General features: G+C 38.2%; 3 pseudogenes; all 3 read left to right on the top strand.

Annotated features, from left to right (window-relative positions):
• The first annotated feature begins 2,052 nt into the window (after positions 1-2,052).
• On the top strand, positions 2,053-4,169 carry LOC125198810 (annotated as a pseudogene).
• A 1,169-nt stretch (positions 4,170-5,338) lies between these two features.
• LOC125198809 lies at positions 5,339-10,086 on the top strand (annotated as a pseudogene).
• Positions 10,087-10,677: 591 nt separating this feature from the next.
• Positions 10,678-18,724, top strand: LOC125198814 (annotated as a pseudogene).
• Positions 18,725-25,473: the final 6,749 nt, after the last annotated feature.

Raw genomic sequence — 25,473 nt, 5'->3', positions numbered from 1 at the left:
GCCTGTCCACTTTTGACTTTTTGACGCTCCCACATGGACCCCGGTGGAGCGCAGTTCACTGGGGATGACCGTTTCTCATTGCGAGGAGTGGGGATCGATGCTCGAGGAGGCGGACACTCCCGTTCCAACGGGGAGCAGGAACGGGGTCGGCCGCGCCGAAGAAGAAGAAGAAAAGGGAAGGGAAGAAGGTGGTCGGGGAGTCATCGCAGCCGGCTGTTGACGACACCACCACACGAAGGAAGTGGACGGACGATGAGAACGTCGCCCTATCCAAGGCATGGTTGTCGGTTTGCGACGATCCTCTGGTTGTTCGGTTGCGAACAACCAGAGGATCGTCAATAGTGGCTAAGATTAGAGAGCCACAAGAGGAACGCCCGCATGGAAAGGACTTCACCGGGAGGAGTGCCAAGGCGTGGGGAATGCATCGGGCCGGTTGGCCGATTTTCACAGCTTGGTCGCCAACGCCTCCACATGCGGACTAGTGGGCGGACTAAGGAGGGACCTGTCGGAGGATAGCGGAGAGTCCGTTCCTGCGCGGGGTTTATAAGGAGTTCACCTACTGAACGCTATATGGTGCTCGAAGGACTCCGAGAAGTTCGGCGGGGTCGTGCTGGGTGGCCGATGAGAGCGTAACTATTCCGGACATGGCGTAAGGCTGGCGGTTCCCACGACCTTCCCCGTGATGCAGGAGTTTCCGTCCCTCCATCGTTTGCTCGCCGCACTCGCCCGGTTGGCCAAAAGCGGGCGAACGAAGCAGGGGATCCTCCCCTATCGCCCCAGGAGGTCCAGCTTCTAAGAACCCCCCACCCCGCGCCTTACCTTCTTCTCACAAAAACGCGATGCATGTACACCCGTCTTCCAAGATTGAAGGTCATGAATCGAACTCCACGGAGAAGAGGTTTCTTCACTCGATGCTCGAGAGCATACTGTGTCGAGCCTGATGCCGCGAGGGGCAATCGTTAGGGACTCAGACGTGCTCGTATGTGGAGGTCCCTGTGGCGGCGGCGACGGCGCACAGAGGTAGGAGGCGGGGCTCTCGTGTGTGGAAGCCCGATTTTTTTTTTATTATGTAAATTTTTTTCAATCAATGTACCTTTTTTTTATTTAAATGAAATTTGTGAATTTTCTCGTATATCTCTCGTAAATTTATTTCCGTAATTTTGTCATAAATTTAATTCCATAAATTGTTTTATTTTTGGTTGCAGCATAATTTTAAAAGGCTAGCCTATTTGCTTAAAAATGATGATGTGACATTGCACTTGTCATTGACGACGTGCTGCAGAAGGGCTAGCCCATGCGCCGGCCTAAGAGCATCTCCAATGGCTTTAGGTGGCCACGCTAGCCACCCTCTCGCCACGTCATCGCACTAAAATTCCACCCCACGCCATCATTTTACCCAAAAGCAAATTTATGCCACAATAAATACAAAAAAAATAATTCAAAAAAAACTACATTTACTTTAATTAAACACAAAATACTAATTAAATTTACGACACATATACGGAAAAATTCGTTAATTTTATTTAAATAAAAAAAGCACATTAACTAAAAATCAAAAAATTACATAATAAAAAATCCACCACACACGAGCCACGCCCACTTACTCATTAATTTATTAAAAAATACATTAAAAAATGTTAGTATGTCTTGAATCCGTTATAGTTAAAAAATGTTAGTAGCCTGAACCCGACACTATGACATGTTTTAGTGGTCTTAATTTTGTATTGCCTAGCTCGTATTCTCGTGCCTATTTAAAAATTACATAATTAAAAAATTCATAAAAAATACATTAAAAATGCAATAAAAAAATTTATAAAAAAATACTTAAAAAAATGCAATAAATAAAAAAAATCGCATTAAAAAAATTAAAAAATAATGTTGACGATTTCGCCGACGTAAGACGTAAATAAGCGGCCACAGACGCATGAAATACGGCTCAAGCCGCCTATTATCTCGCCGATTTTGCGCTATTGGAGATGCTTAAGCACAAAAGATGGACTTACAACGTCAGTCAAATCAAAACTCCAACTCAAAAGTCAATTCCGCGGCTCCATCCAATAGGATCTCGCCACTTGGTTCCTGCAATTTCACCTGTATTCCTTTTCCCCCAAAACAAGATTTTCGATTCTATTCGGACATCTTCTATTGAATCCGTCAGCGTGGGACTCTCTCCTCCTCGATTAAGGTTTCTATTTTCTCTCCCTCACCCTCTCTGTGATTTGCTTGTGCTTGATCTGCTAAGTTTTACCATTACAAATTTCATCCATATTGGGGGTTTTAGATTTCAAGCCCCAGTAATCGTGTAAAATTATTGAAACTTAGAATCACGAATTTGTGAAATCTGATTTAGAATTTGCGTTTTGGTATGTTTTAGCTTTGATTTGCTCACTGAATTTACCTTTAATCTTCTCTATTTATCCATGGGATTTACAGTAGTAAATGTAATTTTCAAGCTATGTGATTGTAGGGTTATAATATATGTTGGTATTTTGATTGGCAGTTTGGGTCAAAAAATGGAGGGTGGGTTTGGGAATCGATGAATAGACAACCCCCAAGCCCTTCGTTTGCAAGCAGTAGCAATAACAACACTGATGCTGGAGATTTTGAGTGTAATATTTGCTTCGATTTGGCTCAAGACCCTATAGTTACTCTCTGTGGTCATCTCTTCTGCTGGCCTTGTCTCTACAAATGGATTCACATCCACTCGCATTCGCACGAGTGCCCTGTTTGTAAGGCTCTCATTGAAGAGGAGAAGCTGGTTCCCCTATACGGCCGTGGAAAGAATTCTACCGACCCTCGCTCTAAGTCAATTCCCGGAATGGAGATTCCACATCGCCCCACTGGTCAAAGGCCCGAAACAGCTCCTCAACCTGATCCACATGCCAATGCTAATGCCAATGCGTTTGCTCACAAGGATATGGATTTATGGGAGGCTTTGGCCCCTTTGGTGGTTTTTCGCCTGTGAGTGCTAGGTTTGGAGGCTTCACATTATCTGCAGCACTTGGGGGAATATTCCCGTCAATGTTTAACATTCAAGTGAATGGATTCCCGAATCCCAACATGTATGGAGCAGGCCATGGTTTCCCGTACGGGTATCATAATCCATTCCATGGTGCACATGCTCATGGATTCCCTCATCATCAAAACCAGGAACAGCAAGTGGATTCCAACTTGAAGCTCCTATTCTTGGTGATCGGATTCTGTGTGCTTCTAAGTTTAATTTGGGGTTGAGGTAAATCATCAGTTGGTGCTTCAATTGACTAATATCGGTTCGTTCTTGTATTATATGTTAGTCTATATCTTCTATGCAAGTTCTATCTATTGTATTCTTCACTTCTTTTTAGAGACAAATTTAGTTCTTATAACACCTAAAGTGTTATTAATAATTAGTAAGTTTGTTTAAGTGTACTGCCGTTTAGGGATGATGGTGAAGCATCATAGGAGAGTGACAGGTTTGAGGTTTCTTTAGTTAGCAGTTTGACGTAGTGTTGCGATAGGGCATTGCTGTTGTTGATAGGTACTCCAATTTCACTTCTGTTGCATTTGAGATCAGTCAGCATTTGTATAATTGTAATGCTCAATAAGTCAGTATTCTAAATCACTACAATCTGTACTCAATTCTTAGATTTTTTATGGGTTGTCCCTGTGATACAAAGTTACATGTTTCACCACTGTGACTCTTTTAATTCCTAGATTTTGTTGAAACATTGGACTCTTTTTTAATGTAACTTGCTCACAAATTGATTTCAGAATCTGATTCTTTATCCTGGGAAAAGGAAACAAGCAAACAAACAATTGGCATTTTCTGCAGTGACATAAAGTTCTTTGTTTGGCAAATTTTGGATTTTTAGTGGTTATAAACTATACACCTAATTTGTTTATTACAGGTTGCTCATCAACTCTTGAAGTGGAGGAAAAAGTAAATCAAAGAGCTGAATGCTTTGAAGTTTGTTGTATCTGGAAAACAATTTTAGTGAAATCATGTAAACTCTTTGATGTGGTGGAAAAGTAAAATCAAATGAAACAATTCATTATCTGGAGATCATGTTTGATGTACTAACTGGAAAAAGGATTGGATGGGCAAAGTGTCTAGCCATTTAAACAACATAGTTTGTATTTCTGCAAAACAATTTCATTTTATTAAAATAAATATTTTTTCTTTTCTTTTCTCTTCGTGGTGCATCATGGAACAGCTTACCACCGTGAAGGCGATGCCCGAATTAATCTCTTCATGCATCTCTCTAATCCTATCACAACCTCTCTTATCCAGTTATCTCAACTGAGCAGCTGCCAACAAGCCTAAATTAGAGGCAAATTGTTGCCGGTGTATTGCTTCTTTCCAACCGTTTCAGGCACTCGTCCACATATCGTCACGTCATGGCTTTCCCTATCAGCCGTTTAGCAGTTGTCTTGGCGCAGTCATCTTCGCCCATTCCCTTTTTCGAAAATTATTTCTTTTATCTTATTATTTATTTGCGTTGAAATTAAATATGGCTCACATTTAACAATAAAAACTGAAACTAGTTATCTCAGTGACTAATTCTCCTCAAATTTTGCATAATGTGGCTTAATTTAAAATAATTGTTTAATAATACTCCATAAACCAAGCAAAATAGGAAAGTAGCTACTCCAATAATTAAGATATACTTATGTTTAAGAGTAACTTAGATTTTTTTATTTTTTTTAATTGGTAAATGAATAAAAATTTAAAGACCAGAAACAGACCTATGTATGCCGATGGGGTTCATTGGGACCCCAACAATTTGATCACTAACTATGTATATTTGGTATTCTAAATTTATGTATTTTAGCATTAGCACAATTGGTCTAGAATTTAGGTCGCAAAATCATTTGGTTTTAGGTATTGCATTTGATCATTCAAGATCTTATTTTGTAGTGTCTATTTTACTTCTACTATTATTTTCTTTGGATATTCATTTTTCTTGTGTTACATGATTTGGACCCCCCAAGTAAAATGTATGGATCCCATGTGCACACGACTAACTCAAACCCGAGATCTTTAATTTTGAAATAATTTTCAATCTTGATATTATCATAAACTCTCAATATTATTAATCATATCATAAATTGTCACTGGTATATCTTGAAGCTAGTTTTTGGCCGTATGAGATGTATTTTTGAACAATACATTATCTAACTTAATTATTTGATTAGAAATTGTTTAGAAAATTTAAGTTAATTATTATTCTTCAATTAAACGAAAAACGGTTTGTACAACGTTTTTGTGAAAAGCGTGATGGCATTTCAGCAACTCTCAAAATATGGAGACGCCTATCATCTTTAACGCATTTCGCTACTCTTATCACAGTATACATCAATGGCGTTGGCCACAAAACCCTCTCTCTCCCTCTCCTCATTCTCTACTCCCAGCCCCATTCCAAACCGTAACTCATTCCTCCTCCATCCCAAATTTCACTCTCGCGCACTACTCCCTTTAATCATTTGCAAATCTACCCAAACCGACGCCGTCGATTACCCTCTGTCAGTGCCCGAACTCGACGGCTCCGGAGCCGCCGCCCCAACCAGAGGCGACCTCTTCCTCCAAACACACCATTCCTCAACCGCTTCGTCCGCTGTTCTCGCTGAAATTAAGAAGAATAAGAAGAAGGAGAAGAAGAATTTAGATAAGGCAGCGAAATTACCTTCCTCCATTGGCCCTAGCTGTTATGGCTGCGGCGCACCTTTGCAGAAATCCGAACCTGATGCTCCGGGTTACATCGAGCCGGAGACGTATAATTTGGTGAGTTATAGCGTTGTGGGAAAATCTTTGGCCTGAATTTATGGTTTGATTGAGCGTTTATGTGTTGTATTGTGCATTTACAGAAAAAGAAACATAGGCAGCTTCGAACAGTGATATGCGGGAGGTGCCGGCTTTTGTCGCACGGGCATATGATCACCGCAGTTGGTGGCAATGGAGGTTATCCCGGTGGGAAACAGTTTGTCACTGCGGAGGAGCTTGGAGAAGCTTTCGCATTTGCGACATGAGAAAACGCTCATTGTGAAATTGGTAATTGTTTTGTGTATGTGGTGTCTTGTATAGATTTAGGTTGCGTGTTTGTAAATATCTATCTAATTGGGGAATTTGGGGGTAATTGTACGTAGGTTGATATAGTGGACTTCAACGGCAGCTTCTTGGCTCGTGTGCGTGATCATGTTGGTGCTAATCCTATAATACTTGTCGTGACAAAGGTAGCTTCTGTAGCTAGTTTTTGCTTCCTTGAGTGTGTTTGTATTGCACTTGAATGTTTTAAGAGTAGTTATGAACTTTTGTCCGTGATGGTTAGGTCGATCTTCTTCCAAAGGGAACTGATTTGAATTGTGTTGGTGATTGGGTTGTGGAGGCAACAATGAAGAAGAAATTGAAGTGAGTTGTATTACATTAGCTAGATTGTTATTTAAAGATAAACGAGCTATGGCTTGCCATTTTGCTTATTTTCCTTTCTGCAGTGATAACATATGCTTCTCCTTTGATCTGTTTTAACTGGAAAATATTGTGATGGCCAGCAACAATGGCTTTGTAAAATGATATTGATAATACCTGAATGAGCTGCTTCTCTTGGGCACATCCTGATTGCTAAATTTGATTTAGGGGCTATGTTTAATTTATTCGGAGGAGTAATTATTCTTGAATGCCCAACATGTCATGATTCCCTTCTTGTAGTTTCCTCATAGACCTGGCTGCTAATCGTTATGAAAAAATGCTATCCTGCAGCGTACTGAGTGTACACTTGACAAGTTCAAAGTCATTGGTGGGCGTTGCTGAGTGATCTCAGAAATTCAGAAAGAGAAGAAGGTCAGTGGCCAACCAAGGCCTTAGTTATTTATTTATTTTGTTTTACTTGATTGGCTGCCCTGAAAATCATGCTTTGAAATGCTTAGATCACATAGATCCAATTAACTAGCATGCATTTCTGTTAAGCATTTGCATGTTATGAAAAGAACGCCCAATTTACATCTGATAAATGTTAATCTGGATTTGAATAGTTACACTGTTTTTTAATTATTTCAATAAATATTTGAACTGCTCTCAATAAGATTTCATACATCATCAATATGGGTATATTGGTTGGATGAATATGTTGAGCATATCCCCTATAGATATAATATTGAAGTATGCATGTGCATTTGTAGGCATAATTCTTCCAGTTGGGATTGACCAGTCACTTAAATGTGCTTTTAGGATAAGGTAAACCCACCTTGTGTTTCGTGGACTGATTGTTCTGTTGTTTCTTAGTTCATAGATGTATGTCTCCTTTTGGATAATCATTAAGAATCTCATACACCTTAATGCTTCTTAATACGATAAACAATTTGACACTGGATTTATAATTACAGGGAAGGGATGTCTACATATTGGTAAGTCTATTCAGTTGTCCAGGTTAAGTGCAGCATGTATCCCTTATGTTCATTTTCTGCTTAGAGATCCACGTGAATGTGCTTATGTAATACTTCATTGATCTAACAGGGTTCAGCTAATGTTGGAAAGTCGGCTTTCATTAATGCATTATTAAGTAAGCTTATGTTGTTTTGATCTCCTTACATATTCTTTTATTACAGAATTCGTGTACGGCAGTATGGGTACTGAGAACCTTTGATTATGCAGTCATGCATGCTTTGTTTCATTATGGAGCTTGTTCAGTCTCTCCTCAGATTGATATGTTTACTAAACTTTGCACAAAAATATATTGTCCCAGAAGATCAATCATACCTCAAGTCTCATAGCAAAAACATTATCATTAGGCGGGCATATTTTCAATGTTAACGAACCTCAACTTTTCTTGGTTAGTCTTAGTGATGCAGTTTCACCTTGTGTGTGGCTAAATTCATCAGCGATTTTCCTTTTCCTACATCCTTCAGTATTTGAAAACTGTTGAGTTGTGTAGAGAAAATAGAAGAATGCTTAGACACATCCTTTCATGTTCTGGGTTGCCATGCAAGTTGCTAACTAATTCTCACTTTCTCAGTCTTTCCTCTTTCACATTATTTTGACCTTTTATAGAAATTATGTTCAGATACCCTCGCTTTGTCATTATAATAATATCAATTATTGATTTGGAGTTTCTCGTGTCATAGAACTGTTATCGTATAATGATCCAGTAGCTGCTTCTGCAAGAAGATATAAACCCATTCAATCTGCTGTTCCTGGAACTACTTTGGGTCCAATCCGAATTGAAGCCTTCCTAAATGGAGGGGTAAGTACTATCCAACCTAAGTCTCCAAACGGGCAGTGATCTTATTCTCACCTTCTATTTTCTATATGCTTGTATCAAAACAAAATCAAGAGAATCAAGAAAGTATGATCATACACCAAAATTTCCGAATGAATTGGATGCGCCAGCTAAAACAGTTTGTTATGATAATGACTATGGCAGATAATTAGTGCGTCTCAAGTTACTCAATCATATCAATCAAGCCAATTTTCTTCAAGACCTCACACAACCTTCCTCTTTATCAATATAATTAAATCCCCATGCTTTGATCGCTTGTAGACTTTCTCAATTCTTATTGTCATTTTGTTTTTGAACACTAGTCACATTTTATGAAATGTGGTACATATCTTACAGCAGAATTTCGGGAACATGAAATAGGGTTTTTTAAAATAAATAAATAATGGTAGCTACTCAAGTCAGTAGTGGTGATGTTGCATCACTGTTTTATTATTGAAGTGCTGCCCCTTTTTGCTGTAGAACTTATATGATACACCTGGAGTTCATCTTCACCATAGGCTAGCTGCTGTGATTCATTCAGAGGATCTTCCTGTTCTTGCACCCCAAAGTCGACTCCGGGGTCAAACGTTTCCTGTATGTTTCTTTCTCAATGTTGTTGACTAGATTACTACTTCTGTTGAACTTACTTCCCCCCGATCAAGTGGATTGTTGGCTTCTCAATCTTTTGGGGAGGTCTTGTCCGAATTGACATCATTAAGGTGTTTGATCATATAACACATTCTTATGCAAGTAGATCATATTCCTAAATGTGTATCTTTTTGTACTGACTATTACTATGGCAGGCTCTCCCAGAAACCCTTTTGACGTTTTATGGACCTAAGGCGCTTCAACTTCATGTTGTACCTACTGAAAAAGCTGATGAATTTTACCAGGTCAGATTGCAATAACACTGCATAAGATCACCTTCCCCTTTTCGCATTCTATTGCAATTCTATGTCACAGGCATTAGTGCGCATCTCGATCTCTACTTCATTCAGTAGTGATTAGCTTCAGTGGAGGTATACTAAACCTTGTGTGTGAATTGCAGAAAGAAGTTGGGGTCCTCTTGACTCCTCCAACTGAAAAACAGAAGGCAGACAGCTGGATGGGCCTTGAAGTGAAACGTGAGTTACAGTTAAAATACCATGATGTCGAGAGGTAGGCGAATCCTTCTAAAGCCAAACATTAACCTTCTTGATATAACACCTTAGTCCTAAGTTTCTTTGTGATTGCTAAAGATTTTCTTCTCTCTGATCTTCTTTGTCGCCTTCCTAGGCCTGCCTGTGATGTAGCTATATCCGGGCTCGGGTGGATAACTGTTGAACCATTTGGCCCATCATCCGTGTCAGATGGAGGTGAAAGTGGTGGTGAGATAGTGTTAGCAGCCCATGTTCCAAAGCCCGTGGAAGTTTTTGTGCGCCTCCTTTACCAGTTGGTGCCGCTGGAGGGAAATGGTACGAGTATAGGGAATTGACGGAATTGGAACAGGAAGTAAGACCAAAATGGTACTTTTGAATCGCTGTAAATTGCATATAAGGTGTCAACTCTACGTATCAAGGCCGCACTTGATTGACAAGCTTGGAAGAGGCTTTGGAAACGATACATTTTATGTGCTCGATGAGTGCAGAAGAAGGAAGAAAGTGCATATCTGCAGATTTCTGGCAAAGCTCTGCCTTACATTTGGTGGTCGGTCGAATGGTTAATTCACCTGTAGGCCTGTGAATTCGTTTGTTTTGTCAATCTAAGGCTGGGTGTAAAATTTGTCACATCTAAGGATATTTTTGTCCCTTTACTTAATCACATGTATTTCCTAAATGTTTTTATACAAGTGAATATATTTATAATATTTTTTTGATAAGTGGTTTCTTTGAATTGTATCCATTACAACTTATAAATAATTTATTAAAATTTCATATATTAACTCATCTCACGAGATGTAGTTTGATAGTTTTACACAGCGGTCATCTCTTTCAATAAAATGACACATCCTAAGCCAAGAAGGAATAAGCCTTTCTATAAAATTTTTTTTAATGATTGTGACGCGATGGACTCAAACTGAGATCTTTGGTTCTTTCTTATTGCATCCGCTAGTGAGTAACCATTAGCATATGAAGCAAATTTTGTCTATATGCATTCCTTACATTGGGATTTTAGAGACCAAAAATCCTTTTTATTAATATTCAATATTTTTCTAGAGTAATCTCGCAAATTATTTTATTTGTGACATTATTATTGGCCCTACATTGGGATTTAGAGACCAAAATTCCTTTTTATTAATATACAATATTTTTTTGAGTAATCTCGCAAATTATTATTGGCCCATTTATCATTAGGCCCAACCCAGAAGCTAAAGCCCATTAAGGAGCACGAAACATTTCCGCCTCGCGGTAAACGATTTAAATTCATGTTCCCCATTTTCGGATTTCAAATTTTGAGAAGAAATCTAAAACTAAAACCCTTTAGCTCGTTTCTTCCACCTCCGAATTCCCCTAGTCTTCAGAAATTAATCTCAATTTCAATCCGTAATTCCTACAATTCAGAGAGGAAATGCACATTAAGGAAATCTGTCTTGAGGGTTTTAAATCCTACGCAACGAGAACCGTTGTTCCGGGCTTCGACCCGTATTTCAACGCTATAACAGGCCTCAATGGCTTCCGGCAAATCGAACATCCTCGATTCAATATGCTTTGTGCTGGGAATCACCAATTTGCAGCAGGTTAGGCTTCTAATTTGCAGGAGCTGGTGTACAAGCAGGGCCAAGCTGAATCACCAAGGCCACTGTATCGATTGTTTTTGACAACTCTGACCGTAGTCGAAGTCCTCTTGGATACGAAGATTCTCCTGAAATTACTGTAACTCGTCAGGTATAATCGGGAAATGTGTCGAATCAGGAGTTCTAGCGTTTAATTGTAATAGTGCTTGCTTTTTGTTTATGTAGAGTTGTCTGTGACCTTAGGAGACCTATTAGGAATGGTTGACATCGATGAAGTGGTTTTTTTTTTTGCAATTTTGTGAATTTATATTAGATAGTTACAGGTAAAACTAGCAGTGCTTAGTAGTTATGAATGTTGAATTTTTAAGCTAGCAATCCGGGTTTCTATTTTAATTTTTTGCTAATTTTTCAATAACTGGTTTGATTTATTTATATTATTATTACGCTTTAAATAGAAGGCTCTTAAACCTTAATGCATAATGCAGATTGTCGTTGGTGGAAGGAACAAGTACTTGATCAATGGGCATCTGGCTCAGCCTAGTCGAGTTCAGAATCTTTTCCACTCAGTTCAGCTGAATGTAAATAATCCACACTTTCTTATAATGCAAGGCCGTATTACTAAAGTCTTGAATATGAAACCTCCTGAAACATTGTCAATGCTCGAAGAAGCTGCTGGGACCAGAATGTATGAAACGAAGAAAGAGGCTGCCCTTAAAACACTTGAAAAGAAGCAGAGCAAGGTTGATGAGATAGACAAGCTTTTGGACCAGGAAATACTCCCAGCTCTGCAGAAGTTGAGAAAAGAGAGGATGCAGTACATGCAATGGGCCAACGGAAATGCTGAGTTGGACAGACTTAAGAGATATTGTATTGCTTATGAATACGTTCAAGCGGAAAAAGATAGGGATAACACTTTTCAAGGCGTTCAAGCCATAAGAAATAAGATGCTGGAGATTGATTCAACTGTTGGAAAAATGCACTGAGAAAACACAGGAAATGGAAATGCAGATAACAAAGCTGAGTGCTGAAAAAGAAGCGAGCATGGGTGGAGCTAAAGTTATTGTCAGAAAAAGCTGATGTGCTATCAAGTGATCTGGTGAAAGAAACTCGCATTCCAAAGCCAAGAAGACAATCTTAATACTGAGAAAGATAACGTAGCCAAGGTGCGAGGCATTAGTTAGTAGTATCTAATTTCTCTTGAGTCTGACGTGGCTCATAAAGTCTATTGATCTTTTTCTTGCTACTTTATATAGTTTGTATCTCATATGCACCTTATTTCTTCTACTATACACAGATTGAGAGGAACCTTCAAGAATCAAAACTAGCAGCTGAAGAGAAGGCTACTGCAATTAAAACTGCTGAAGATGGAGCTGCTGATCTCAGAAAAAAATTTCAGGAGCTTTCAAAGAGTTTGATGAGCATCAGAAAGAATTCCAAGTAAACTATTGAATCTTTTCTAGATTATTATCTAATTTATGCCATTACACTGATCTCATATTTATGCTTTTGCATTGCTGCAGGGTGTGATGGCAGGTAAGAGTAATGGAAATGATGAGAAGTGCCTTGAAGACCAACTGGTAGATGCCAAGAGAGCTGTAGGACAGTCAGAGACAGAACTGAAGCAGCTGCAAAATCAGATAAACCATGTTGAGAAAGAGCTGAAGGAGAAAAAACTCAGTTGGCATCGACATCTGCAAAAGCTGCTGCTATAGACAATGAGCTAAATGCCAAGAGAAAAGAAGTCGGAATAGTTGAAAAGGAACTGAATCTCTTTCCTATGATGAGACCCTTATGGAGTCACTCCAAAAGGTACTTTAACTGAATAGCATCACAAAGTTATTTGATGAAAGGTATATGCATCTTTGTCTCATATGGTTGCTGAAAATGCTCTTAGGATCGCATGTTTGAGTCAGAGACAGTACAGAAACTTGAACGGAGAGCACGCGAGGTTTCTTCAAGATTGGGTAGAGTCGAATTCAATTATCGACCGAAAAGAATTTTGATAAGTCAAGGTGAAAGGTGTGGTCGCCAAACTAATAAAAGTAAAGGATAGCTCTGCAGTGGTTGCCTTAGAGGTAGTTCAAATTGTCTTATTTTAAATGTTATTTTCTGATGTGATCTCAAGACTCTTAGTTGATTTGTTGAATGTTCAGGTGGCTGCTGGTGGCAAATTGTTTAATGTTGTTGTAGACACAGAGAATACTGGAAAACAACTTCTTCAAAAGGGTGGTCTGCAAAGGAGAGTCACAATTATTCCTTTAAACAAGATCCAAACTCACCCTGTCTCAAAGAGAATCCAAGATGCTGCTGTTAAATTGGTAAGCCTGCAAACTCTCTCATGTATTCTATCTATCACTTGTTACGTCAACAAACATGTAATTTTCAATTTTGCAGGTTGGCGAAGGCAATGCTGCAGTGGCACTTTCTTTGGTTGGATACGATCAAGAGCTTCAAGTAAGCCTCTAGACAGCAAATTTGATTTTTATTTATTTGTTTAAGCTGCTGGGTTATCTTCATATGCAAACTTAGGTATTTATTCTTGCTACTTGCTAGCATACTATTATGAATATTATCAGCTCTTTGTTCTCTACGATTGTCAGAAATATGGGGCTCTGTATTCCTATCTCTGCAAACATTACAGAGAAAATACACTCCCATTCGATGAATCTGAATTAAATATTAGGGGTTCGTTTGACTAAGTGTATTAGAATAAATAAGGTATTTTTAGAAAATACTATAAGATGCTAGATTTTATTTTTCAAATTCAAGATTTAGTGTTTGGATGATTTAGCCTGTGAGATGTTAGTAATGGTAAAACTGTAACTTCTGTGTCTAAAAAGCAAGGAGTTTTCTGAAATAAGGTATGTTTTTTCCTTTTAAAATGTGGAGTAGCAATACTTACGAGCTATACCCTTCTGAGACATATCTATTCCATGCAGAGTGCCATGGAATATGTGTTTGGATCAACATTTGTTTGAAAAACAATTGATGCTGCAAGAGGGGTTTGTTTATTTTTATGAAATTGGTTTGAAAGGCTTCTTTGGGGAAAGACCGGGGTAAAAAAAAAAATAGTTTATAATTTTTTCCAAAATAAATTTCTGCACTTTTTTTTTGGATATTCCTTGCAGTTTAAAATTTTTTTTGTGTCCCGGATTTAAAACCCATCTTCACTGATCTTGCATAATGTATCATCTTTCAAATTGTTGGATTGTAAAATTACTTTTAAAGTTTAATTTTTTTTAAAATTATTTGCTTCAGTGATGAGGAATGAGGTGAAAGGTGACATAAACTTCTTTTGATTATGGCACTGTTTGAACTGTGGACATGTTATGCAAGCCACACCTCAAATGTTTTTGCTCCTTTCCCTTAATATTCTCATCTGTACCAAAATTGCTTGGTTTTAGGTAGCCTTCCCCAGAGAAAAGGAACCCAAGTGTTACCTGGAAGGTGATATTTTCCAACCTAGTGGATTTTTGACTGGTGGTAGTCGCAAGTAAGTGTTTTCTACTTTTATGGAGTTGAAAATTAAAAAACTAACCCACAATGTACATAATTTTTTATTTTTTATGTTTTTTTTTCATATTTACCATCAGAGTAACTAATATACATTTTCAAACTCATCATAATTCCAGAGGTGGAGGTAAACTGTTGAGCAGCTTCATGTTTGGCAGAAGTTGAATTGGAACTCTCTAATCATCAAAGGATTTCAGAATTGAAGCTAAGGTTATTTTGAACCTTCATCAAACTTTTTGTCTTTTTCAAAATGGGGTAAATGTATATAATCTAATTAAATTGAGTTTCTCTTAATTAAACATAAAAGATGGTTAAACCTAAAGTTAAGAAAACCTTGATTTAGCGAACTCTGTAAAGCCAAACCCTTTAAACCTAAAATTTTAATTTTTTCCATTATCAACCTAATCGAAAATTACTGTTTATCATCAAAACAATTTTTTATGGGGGAAAACCAAAATTTTTTTCACCCTTTGGTTCCCAAAAAAGGCTAACAAATAACCCAGGTTGAGTTCAATTTTATTTTGCGTAATTTTCGGGTTTTTTTTTAAAATTTTTTTAAAATATCTATTTTATTCAAAAACTCCTTTTATAATTTTTATTTTGATTGGGTGATTAAGGGAATTTCTAAAAAAACAAAATTTTTAAAACCCAAATTTTATTTCCCCCAGTTTTAAAAGTGTTTTATCCATGTTGAAACCCAAATAAAATTTGGGGAAATACTTTTCAAAAACCCCAATTTGAGGAGTTCGGAAATGGGGGTATTTAAATTTCCTAAATTTTTATGACACAAAAACCTAAAATTTTAAAAAAATTTTATTTTATTTTTAGTTTTCCAAAAACATTCCCCTATTAGTAATTTCTTTGTTCAAACCCATAAAATTGGGGTTTTGAAACCTAATTTCCTTTAAAAATAACCCTTTATTTTTTTGGAAATTTGTATAACCATTAGCAATTTTTTGTTAAAAAATTTTCCCTAAATATTTTATGTTTCGGCATAGACCAACGCTTTCTTTCCCTTCAAATTTTAAAAACCCTTTTTAAAGAAAATTTGGTTTCCGGGGGCCATTCGCATGAGCTCAAAACTCTTAAAGGAAGGGCTAAAAAAACCGGGAGACCAAATTAGGTTTGGCCTTAATCTTACCAAGGGATTTCAGAAACCCAAGGAATTCTTCCTGTTTTTTCCCTTTTCCATTTTTCAAGGTTGATCCCTTCTTTCAATTTCCCCATAAATTCATGAACCCTGTCGTTATAAGTCATGAGTGGACAGAGATGAGGAGAAGCAAAATGGAAAATCAGAAAGGAAAAAAAGGAATAAAGTTAGCAATTTAAGCAACCATTTTAGACAAAAATTTCTTATTTATGTTGCCCAGATGTAATTTGAAAGTCGATCCATGACCATGCTGGAAACAGGGAGAGTAGGTCTTAAGATTAGAGAAGAAGATCAATATCAAAACCCAGATGCAGGCAGCTTCAGAGAACCTCAGGGTATGTTCCCCATTGTACCTGAGATGCTTTCTACCATGAACCCACACATTCCAAATCCTCAAAATATTGGAAATAATTTTATCTTGAAGTTTATTAGCTTGATTGGTCATAAGACATTGGGCATCGAGCTGACTCTGGCAGTATGATTAACCTCTTATGTTCTATCAATCATAAAAATAATGCAATTTAGTAAGACAACTAACTATTCTTTGAGTAGTCATAGTATATCCCTATATATTATCTTCGTGCAAATTTGTATAACCGTATGCAAGTGTTATTTCCGTTTGCTCAATTATGGGCCCCATAAACTCATTTTATTGTTTCTGGCTATTTATTTGACCTGATGCATTGAACTTCTATATCTCACCTTAATCCTGCTTTAGTCAACTAACTTACATCACGGTTCTTGTTTCATTGGTGGGAACCATTAGCGACATGAGACTGACAGAGAGCGGCTTATAATGGAGATGGAAGCAAATAAGAAAGAATGCTTATCACTGGAGAGCCAATTAGAAGCTTTGAATAAGCACATTGAGGATCTTAGTTCGAACTGGATTCTCAGAGAACCAAGGTACATACCACTTACCAAATCAGATATTAAGTGTTCTATAACAGTGCTCTTCCTGCAAGGAAATAGTAGAAGTGATGTCCCTTCTGTCTTTTCAGATTTCTTCTATTAAAAAATCTCGTGATGAGGTCCAAGCTGAGCACAACATGGCCAGTAGGAAGATCAAGGAATGTGATTCACAAATAAGTGGTATTGTCAAGAAGCAAAAGGATATCCAGCAAAAAATTAGTGAATTCAATCTAGAGAGGAAAAGAATGGAAAATGAGGTAATTCATTTATTTGGGTAATTGGAACAGCTTCTCTAGACAAGCTAAATTCACTTTTCTTTCTGGCTCCAGGTCAAAACGCATGGAGATGGATCAGAAAGATTGTGCAATGAAGGTTGATAAAATGATTGAAAAGCATGCATGGATTGCATCTGAGAAGCAACTTTTTGGACGAGCTGGATCAGATTATGATTTTGGGTCCCGCGATCCCCTTAAGGCTAGGGAAGACTTTGAGAAACTGCAAGCTGAGCAATCTGGGTGAGAATGAAGCAAGATATTGGCAAACATACAATTCAATTAGAAGAAGAATTCCTCTAAATAGTTTTCATATCTTCATTTCCTATTGCAGTCTAGAGAAAAGGGTGAATAAGAAGGTCATGGCCATGTTTGAAAAAGCTGAAGATGAGTACAATGATTTGCTATCTAAAAAGAACATAATCGAGGTTAGCAATGTGAATTATAAAAGTTTACGTCCTTGTTCTGCCTTTATTTATTTTACATTTTCTATGTAGAATGACAAGTCAAAAATCAAAATGGTTATTGAAGAGCTTGATGAGAAGAAGAAGGAGACGCTCAAGAGTTACTTGGAATAAAGTTAACAAGTAAGTTTCCATTTAACAATAAGCCAAGTTCTTGAATAAAGAAATTTAATTTCCTCCGAACTGGCACATTAGTTTTCTCTCCTATTTATTAAGCTGTAACCATACTAGCTTTAGTTATTGATTTGGTGCTTTCTTTATTCAGAGATTTTGGTTCAATATTTTCTACTCTCTTGCCTGGCACAATGGCAAGCTGGAGCCTCGAAGAGGCAGCTTCCTCGATGGCTTGGAAGTTCGAGTTGCTTTTGGGAGTGTCTGGAAACAGTCTTTGTCTGAACTCAGTGGGGGACAGAGATCTTTACTGCTTTCTTTAATCTTGGCTTTGCTTCTTTTTAAACCAGCTCCATTATATATATTGGACGAGGTATGTTTAACATGTATCTTGAACTTGAATTATCTGCTCAAACAATTTAAATTTCTTTTTCAAACCACTATTCATTCTTCCTATCCACTACTGAGACATTATTTAAGACTGTCATAAACCTCTTGATTCTACATAAACCCATGTGCATGATAATTCTTGAAATGTAAAGCAGTCACAATTTATTTATGCAGAAGTAAATAGAAAAAGTTCACGATCCAACCTATCCTTTCTGAAATGTGTCTCAGGTTGATGCAGCTCTTGATTTAAGCCACACACAGAACATAGGAAGAATGATCAAATCTCACTTTCCACACTCTCAGGTTAAAATTCATGCTTCTATTGCTTATTCTCCTGTTTCTTCATAGCAGCCAGAAACAGATTTGACCATACCTGACACTCAAGGATGTTTATTGACATTACATACTGTTGACATATCAATCATTATTTTATGTTCAATCATGTCTATTTTGATTTTCATCTTTATATTCAAATCATATTCTTCACACGAGAATCTGATGCCTTCTTTCTCCTCCCCGCCCAAATGCACAGTTCATTGTAGTCTCCTTGAAAGAAGGCATGTTTAACAATGCCAACGCTTCTTTCCGGACAAAATTTGTAGATGGTGTTTCCACTGTTCAGAGAACTGTGTATTTTACCTACACATGGCATCTTTCTTTCATATAAATAGAACAACCATGTGATTTTACATGCCAAATGTGTGTTACAATTTGTCATCGTGTTGATGCCATTGATGAACTCAATTGTTGGTTGGATCAATTCTGGCTGACAAAGTGTAGCCAGGTTCAACTTCTACATTTTCTTACCCAAGAACTCAGCATGTTACACCACAATGTACTTTCTCTTTTTTTTAGCTTAGCATGCTACACCATTGTTTGTTAACATGTCATCCCATATAATGTGAATCAAATGTGATCTAATCTGTCTTGTTTCATGCAGTTTGATAATCGATGGTTTTGACTGCGGGTAGACAATCTGCTTGTCACTGGAGGTTTTTTGGATCATCTTAGAATTTGTGTATGTGATGATGTACCCAATTGGAGGTCATTAATTCAGGCTCTTGTAATTAAGCTGAGGTTTCTCATCTTCATCTTGTTGGGTATAATTTGTGATTATTCAAGTTGTGGAAGAGTTTTGTAGTCCAACAAAGTTAAAATCTAGATAAGTTCTCATCCAGCATAGGCATTATATATGTCCCCTAAAATTAATAAGGTGAAATGAATCTTACAAATCTACTTCAACATGTCCATTTGGTATCATATTTTTAGAATTATGTACAAATCGGAATAGGATTGTTATTCAATTTGAAGTTATAGTATTCTAATTTAATTCTAAATCCTTAATTAGTAGAATTAACTAATACTCGTAGTTCTAATTCCAAATTCTTTGATATGTTAAAAAACAATCAAAATAGCAATAATATTTCTTTGAATATTTTATAAATATATTATATATATATACCCTTTAGTTTAAAAAAAAATAATTTTATTATTCATCTACTAAAGATCGATTTTAGTTTTTATGATTATCTATAAATAATTTTATTTTTTACCGCTTTATAGGAGATGGCAGATTCGGCTGCTTCACCTAATTTTCCAAGGGGCAAGGGGAGATCTTATACCCCTCCTTAAGAAGGGGAGGTTTTTTTCGCTATGGAGATTGGGAAAAAATTGTGTTGGGGGAGTTAAGTAAAGGGAGAATAAAGTAGAAAATGAAAAAAGTAGAGAGATGAAGAAAAAAAAAGTAAGGAGAGAAAAGAAAAAGGGGGGAAAATTTTTACAAAAAGGGGAAAGACTTCTAGGAACGTACCAAAATGGAAAAATGACTATTACTATAGTAGGTTCTGGGGTAAAACCACCACATTAAAAGATATTGTCCGCTTGGGCAAACCCTTTCAGGGTTTTGCTCTGGGGTTTCCCCAAAACCCCTCACACTAATGGAGTAGGGAGCCCATTTATACACTTGAAGTCTTGTTCATTCTCCAATGGGGGAAATTTTTTTTGCTCTCACAATCCCCCCCTAAAACCAAGACATGACCAAGCCCAAAAGGGTGCCCATGTTACAGTCCCCCGGCCACCATAGGTTTTGGCGAGCTCACGCAAAACATCGAAACTTGAAGGGAACCACAACCCCGAGCCAACCGCCGTGAACCGGGGTCGATACCACCGTTTTCGACCGCTTTTGGGTTCACTAATTACCAACCTCTTTTTTGAAGTCCGGAGACTAATCTCAAAGGTACAAGCCAATACAACAATGGTATCACAAACACTAATCTCAAGAATTTTTGGGCCCGAGATTCCATCATTTCCCCGTTTGACCCCACACTTAAAAAGAATTAGTCACACAAGAAATGATCCCAAGGATCTAAACCACGAAAGGACCAAGTCGAAAAAGGGGGCCACGAGGGCTCAGCCATAAGCGGATCGCACTGGGTTTCGACCCTAATTTAAAAGAAGTCACAAAGGAAAAGCCACCTTAAACAAATTAAAACCAAAGATCAAGGAAACCCCCCAGATCTAAACCCCCGGCCAACGAAACACCACGGCCGTCTCACACGCGACCACACCAACAATTTTGAAAACCCGCCAAGAACACAAAAACCCCTCGCCACACACCCCAAGTTTTGGGGGTTTGGTCACCGAAAAAGCCCAAACCCTGATAGAAGGAAATCGAAGAAGTTGCCTAACACTAATCTACCCCCCGGAACTTTTGGAACTAAATCATCGGGAACAAACCCTAAAGAGAACTCCGACCGGTTTCCCGGAATCTTAGGAGGGGGAAGAGAGCCGACGGTTTCGAGGGAAAGAAAAAAAATTAATCGAAAGGGAAGCCAAAAGGCTTCTCTCACTTAACAAACACCCCTCGCATCCGACCCGGGGGGCCCGATCCGCTGAGTAAAAGGGCCCAACATCCAAAAAACCCCTCAAAAAAAGAAAGGGGCCTAATTTAAATTTGGGGGAACCCATTTTTAGGCCCAAAAACACCCCCCAACCAAAATAAAACCCCAAAGCAAGAAGTCCAATAATCCAACATTCTCCCCCTTTTGACTACTGGGATAAAAAAGGGAGGGGCCTTTGGTCAAATGTTTCCCATCATTTTTTTACAAGGCTTTCCCTTTATCACCAAAGAAACAAAGTTCAATTTGATAAAAATGACAGGCGCCTAACAAAACACCAAATGGTAAACCAATTAGTTTTGTAGGACTTAGATTGCCTTGGACTTCGAGAGTCAGCAAGGTCTTTCCCCGACATGCAATGCACATACTAACCAAAATCAAAATGCAACTTTTTGATGCATGATAACAACTTATCCACAGAAGACATTTGGTACCCATATCACGGTTATGATCAGTATCCATGAAGATGTAGAAATGTGCAAAGGCGGTTTGTGTTCTCACTCGATCTAACAGTCCAGAGGGATTCGACTCAGACTTCGTAGGCCGAAGATCATGAAACTATCGATGGGTCGTTGATGCACTCTATTTCTTCAAAACCTCAACCCACCATACTACAACTAGCACAGGGAAGTAAAGGATCGATCCTACGAGGACGAATGTGTTACGAAACTCCATTTGAGGATGTTTTGGGAAAAGGGGGTTATCGCCGCCACGCAATTTTGTGGGTCGAGAACTTAAAACTACTAGGTCCGAGAGATAGGAAAACTTTACTCTACCTACCGGGTCTAAGAAATGAGAACGTACTGAACATGCATGACTTAGAGAAACGAGATATTTTAAAGTTCAAGACAACCTGGAGTTAACTTAACTAGACGGACTTACCAAATTTAAGGCATAAGATAAAAGCTAAAAGTGGGGACAAGTTTCCTTAAACTACCAGGGTCCAAAAACATGCGTAAAAGTAAAGACAATGCAGATAGTGACGACGTGGTCGAGAACATGTAGAAAAAGCAAAGTACATGTGCGTATGGCATCGACAAAAGCAATCTCGGTTCTAACTACCAACAACTTCATCTTCTTCGGGAATCAAACGAGAATGACGATAAAACGTAGTATTAAACACCATGAAAACAGCAAGCTTCGCATCTAAACTTAAAACGAGAAATTAAAGCCTAAACTAACAGATCTATGCCAGACTCTAGAGAATGCATAAACGGAAAGTAAATAGCCATAATCATGCACAACGTAAATAGCAAGCACCGATACACAAACTCCAACTCAAATCCACCACGATTCAACAAATCCAGACATCTCCATACGCAAATCCACAACCTCCAACAATAAACCCACAGATTTCAGCTCCAAACATCCAACAATAAACAAGAAAAAAGTAAAAAGAAAGGGAATAAACATCAACTCGCGATATCCAACAAACCAACATAAACTTCCATAATAGCGAAAAAGGGTTCAAATCCAAGATCAAAGTTAGAAACTAGAGTTACGAAACTTAAAAACCAACAAGTACTCGAAACCGAAAGCAAACTAAACAAAGCAAAGTAAATATTGTTTCTTCGCCTTGCAAGGCGGTGTTACACACGCAGAAACGACGATGAGAACCACTGAGCCGGATCACCCATCTCCAAGTGCGCAGCAACCGAAATGAGAAATTTGAAGTGTGGAACTAAGGAATGGAACGAGAGCTTGAGCTAAAAGTGTGTGTAGCAATGGCTTTTTTGTTCTTCAAGGTGAGCTCTTTATATGTGAGGCTCATCCCAGGGTATACCTCGGAAATTGACGTTTTTGCCCTTGAATAAGATTCTCTAAAATAATCTTCTTTTTGTCTTCCCCCCCCGTCGCCAACTTTTTAATTCTCCCAGTCCAACGACGACTTCGATTTTTACTTCATTTCATCTCTTTTGCATCCGCAGTCGAACAAGAACTCCTAGGTTCGGCAATTCACTACGCACCGAACTCATAAACACAGATTAGCGCCCAAATGAAATTTAATTTTAACCCAAAACCAATGCATGAAACGAGCCTTATCAATGCACCTTTTGTAAAAGAATTTCCCCTTTTTTCCCACAACATCTCTAATGAAATGGAACCTAACATCTATATGCTTAGTTCTATCATGGAAAAAGGGATTTTTACAAATTTGAATGGCGTATCACCTCGAGTATAACACAGAGCAGATTTAATAAAATTGAGTACGAGAGAACTCCTTTAACCGATGCCTCCTTCAAACCTCCGATATGGCTATACTTCGATTCCCTTGTAAAGTAGCTACAATTTTTGGATTTGTGATTTCCAACTAACACAAGACCCGCAAACCTGAAACACATAGGAAGTTGTGGATTCCTCTTATCCTTATCATTTGCATAGTTAGAATCAACAAAACCATACAACTCAACACCTTGATCATGCTTAGAAAAACACAAACCATACTTAAAAGTATTTTTTAGGTATCTAAGCAACCATTTGAGAGACTCCCAACGCACCGGCTCGGGGTTTTGACATGTATCTACTCAAGCAAGAAACATCATAGGCAAAATCGGGCCTAGTACTAACCATAAGATACATCACGAGCCAATAGCATTAGAATAAGGGACCTTTTGCATAACTTTCACCTCGATTCGTTGTAGGACAAAGGTCCTTACTCATCATAAAATGAGAAATAAAGGAACATAAGAAATTTTAGCACCAAGCATATTAAACTTCTCAAGAATTTTTGCACAAAAGGGTTTCCCCGATGAAGGACCGGAAAAGAGGACTTTCTATCCCGAAGGATATTGATCCCCAAAATTTTTTTAGCATCACCAAGATCTTTCATGTCAAAATTTTCACACAAAGCACTTGCACATGTTTAATAGACTTGATGCAAAGACCCATAATAAGCATGTCATCCACATAAAGAATAAGAACACAGGCACTTTATCAGTTTTTCTTTAACAAACGGGCATCAAGGTACTCGACAAAGCCTAACTTCGCATGCATACATTAAACTTGATATTCCACTGTCTAGGAGATTGTTTAAGACCATACGAGCCTTCTTAAGCAAACACACATGTTTGGGAAAAGTTAGGATCCACAAAACCCTCTCGGTTGTTTCATGTATATGGGTTTATCCAAATCACCATGAAGAAAAGGCTTTGACATCCATTTGCTTTAATTCCCAATTAAAATGAGCACATAAGGCAAGCATTACTCTTACAATAGTAAACTTAACCACAGGGAGCAAAATTTATGTATAATCTATCCCCTCTTCCGAGTAAAAACCTTGAAAACCAACCTAGCCTGTACCTCAACCCCTCAATCTCATCTTTCAATTTGAACACCACCCGCAATCAACTACAAAGACACCGAGAGAGGCATAATGATCCAAGTATTATTGACAAACAAAGAGTGGATTTCTTCTTGCATACTTTAAACCACAAATCTCAAAACTTGGACCTTTGAGCCTGCTAAAAGATTGAGGCTTATTTCCATCAGATTCAAACACATTAAAAGATGGGGCAACTAAATTCAAAAAAGAACCAAATCTAAAAGGGGGGTTTACCAACCCTTCTTACTCTATCCCTAGTTAACCGAAAATTTCGGTAAATCGGATTCTTATCAAGTGGCTCACCATCAAAAACATTTTCATGGTCGGGTTTTGGGTTTTTCCGGAGGCTCAGGGGTATAGGATCGTGGTTGATAGGGGAAGAGTTCCACACCTGTTTCACCTCGTGGAAGATCACGCCGGGACTCCACCTCATTTGAGGACCTCTCCTCCATTGTTCCACCTCACTAAAAAGTTCACCACCCGATGTGACGACCCCTCGACCAAGACCTATGGTGACTTGGTGACCGTAACATGAGGCACACATGTGGTCTTGGTCCGGTGGTTTTGGTTGAGGGAGGATTGGAGGGTAAACAATTCTCACTTTGGAGAAGAAAAAAGAGTTGCAAGTGTATAACTGGCTACCCAACTCCATTAGTATGGGGCCCTTTTTGGGGAATACCCCAAGAGCAAAACCGTGAGGGCTTTGCCCAAAGCGGACAATATCATACTAATGTGGAGTTCGGTGGAACCACCGAGACCCAACAACTATGGAACGGAGGAGGGACCAAGAATTTTTAAGGTCGGATGATTTAACCGTCACACATTTTTGTTTTGTATCCATCCTTACAAGTCTAAGTGAGAAAAAAATCCGATTGGCCAAAGAAGTGGAGCCGGGAAAATTTGGGGTGAAACTTTGTTATGTTTTTAGGGGGGCCAGAACCCATAACTTTTTTCCCATAACATCCCACCACCCTCACAAACATAAAATAGATGGTCCCATTACTTATGTTTGTGAGGGGGGGAAAAAGGGATGTTTTAGGAAAAGTTGTAGGTGATCCGAATGGGTTTTTAGTGTATATTTTAATGGTGAGACATAAGTTGTTGTTAAAAGGGGTTAAGATACCGAAATTAGTTTTTTGTGATACTAGTATTCAAATATCCCAATCATAAATAAGACGTCTCCCCTCCCTCATTTCATTTTTAAAAAATTCATTTACTTTGATTTGATTAATATGAAGGGTGAACCGAGGCATCTCCTATTTCAATTTTCTATACAATCATATCCACACCCATCCAATATATATAACCGAGAGTCTCCTATTTCATCTCCCCCAATTCCACACTCACCGCATCATTGAAACCACGAAACCTTAAATCCGAGAAATTGAAGAGGGATCTTCATCCTCAGCCCCGCCTCCTCCATCTTCTCCGCCATGGATCGAGCTACGGAGCATCCGAGCATATTCGGCAAAGGTTGTATACGGAGGAGATAATTGATTGT

This window comes from Salvia hispanica, unplaced genomic scaffold, assembly GCF_023119035.1.
Source record: "Salvia hispanica cultivar TCC Black 2014 unplaced genomic scaffold, UniMelb_Shisp_WGS_1.0 HiC_scaffold_284, whole genome shotgun sequence".
NCBI lineage: Eukaryota > Viridiplantae > Streptophyta > Magnoliopsida > Lamiales > Lamiaceae > Salvia > Salvia hispanica.
This window is presented reverse-complemented; position numbering and strand designations above follow the sequence as displayed.